Source organism: Myotis davidii, unplaced genomic scaffold, assembly GCF_000327345.1.
Source record: "Myotis davidii unplaced genomic scaffold, ASM32734v1 scaffold590, whole genome shotgun sequence".
NCBI lineage: Eukaryota > Metazoa > Chordata > Mammalia > Chiroptera > Vespertilionidae > Myotis > Myotis davidii.
In genome coordinates, this window is record NW_006282381.1 from 685,451 (window position 1) to 687,504 (window position 2,054).

A 2,054-nucleotide genomic window follows, 5' to 3' on the forward strand; every position below is an offset into this window, starting at 1 on the left:
GAAAATAACTAAATTTTTTAAAAAGATATGTTTCTATTGTTTTCAGAGAGGAAGGGAGAGTGAGAGAGAGATAGAAACATCAGTGATGACAGAGAAGCATTGCCCAGCTGCCTCCTGCACTCCTGGCACTGGGGATTGAGCCTGAAACCTGGGCATGTGTCCTGACCAGGAATCGAACCATGACCTCCTGGTTCATAGGTAGATGCTCAACCTCTGGCCACTCTGGCTGGGCTGACCTCAGTTTCTTTCTTCTTTTATATATATATATATATATTTAAATATATTTTCATCGATGAGAGAGAAACATCGATCAGCTGCCCCCTGCACACCCCCTACTGGGGATGTGCCCACAGCCAAGGTGCATGCCCTTGACCAGACTCGAACCTGGGACCCTTCAGTCCGCAGGCCGACGCTCTAGCCACTGAGCCAAACCGGCTAGGGGTGACCTCAGTTTCTTAACACACACAGCCCGAGTCCCCACAGTGGCTGTCCCTCTCCCCTTGTAACAGTTTCAGCTTCTGTGTTCCCCAGGAGGTAGATTTTGTGAATGCCACGTGGCTTATTTCAAATTCCTCCGCATGTACCCTGCATATTCGACAGAAGTCCTTCCAGACACCCGGCCGGCGTGGCTCGGTGGTTGAGCGTTGGCCTAAGAACCAGGAGGTCACGGTTCAATTCCCGGTCAGGACCCACGCCCAGGTTGTGGGCTCCATCCCCAGGAGGGGGCGTGCAGGAGGCAGCCGATCCCTGATTCTCTCTCACCATTGATGTTTCTATCTCTCTCTCTCTCCTGCTCCCTTCCCCTCTCTGAAATCAATAAAAAATATATATTTTTTAAAAGCCCATCCAGCCGTTTTCAGCTAAGGAGAAAACAGATAAATGGGCATTTTGCTCTCCCGTCCCCAGGTAAAAAAAAAAAGAGGCCCCTTTTTAACAGAAAGAAAAGAAAAAGTCACCCGCCCTTGAGCAGGCGGCGGTTGTTTTTATGTCTGTAAACTGAGATGCCAGATGACCCCCGGCTGCTGTGCACACAAGAAATGCCCTTCAGTGGATTTCACTTTAGGAACCATAAAAGCATCTCTTGGCCTTTGGGGAATAGCTGCACTACAGGCAGATAGTGCTTTTCATGACCTGGGTTGACACCAAAACTCCGTGATCAGTGTCAGCCCCGTGGATGTCGGTAGCTCGGGGACCGGGGCCTGGGCACCCAGCCTGAGACCCGTGCACCTGTGCGACACCCGGGCGAGCACCTGGCGGCCCCGGTGATGCTCTGGTGGAGGGAGGCACCAGGTGAGGGCCTCGGTCCCTCAGGCCCACCTCCTCAAGGAAGATGGAGGCTTCCATCCCTGCTTTTGGCTCCAAAGGCCTGTGAGCTCACACACGGGCCTCTTAGCTGAGCCAACATGTTGATGACTAAAATGTTACCAATGCTGACACAGGCAGAGGGCGTCCCAGCGTATGAGCCACTCGTGCCCACGGACTTGGGCGTGCCTTGGGACAGCGTGCACAGGCGGCCTTCTTGTTTGATTTTACACATGGCTCGGCTCATAAATGGAGACCCGGGGGCTGAGGCTCGGTCTGTCCGGCTCTAATCAGGTTTCTCCCTCCAAACTTCCACAAGCCCACCGCACCCACGTCTGCCACCTCTGCGGTGTTCTCTCCCAGATATTTTTCTTGCCACTAATCTCTCTCTCTCTCTCTCTCTCTCTCTCTCTCTCTCTCTCTCTCTCTCACACACACACACACACACACACACACGCACACACACACAGCAAACTCTTACTTTATGTCAAGATATAAAACCCTTGCCCGGCCAGCGTGGCTCAGTGGTTGAGCATTCCCGTCAGCGCACATGCCTGGGTTGTGGGCTTGGTCCCCAGTAGGGGGCGTGCAGGAGGCAGCCAAACAGTGATTCTTATCATTGATATTTCTGTCTCTCCCTTCCTCTCTAAAATAATAAAATAAAATAACGATATGAAACTCTCCAATGGCAAAATCTGGAAAATCTGACTCCTGACAGTTTGCCCCGCTCTCCAGATCACAGCTCATGTGGC

The 2,054-nt window shown here is 52.1% G+C and overlaps 1 protein-coding gene across 1 annotated transcript in view; it reads left to right on the plus strand.

Moving 5' to 3' along the window:
- DRC7 (dynein regulatory complex subunit 7) overlaps positions 1-2,054 on the plus strand; it is a 20,120-nt gene that overhangs the window by 4,241 nt on the left and 13,825 nt on the right. The gene's annotated exons all lie outside the window — the stretch shown is intronic.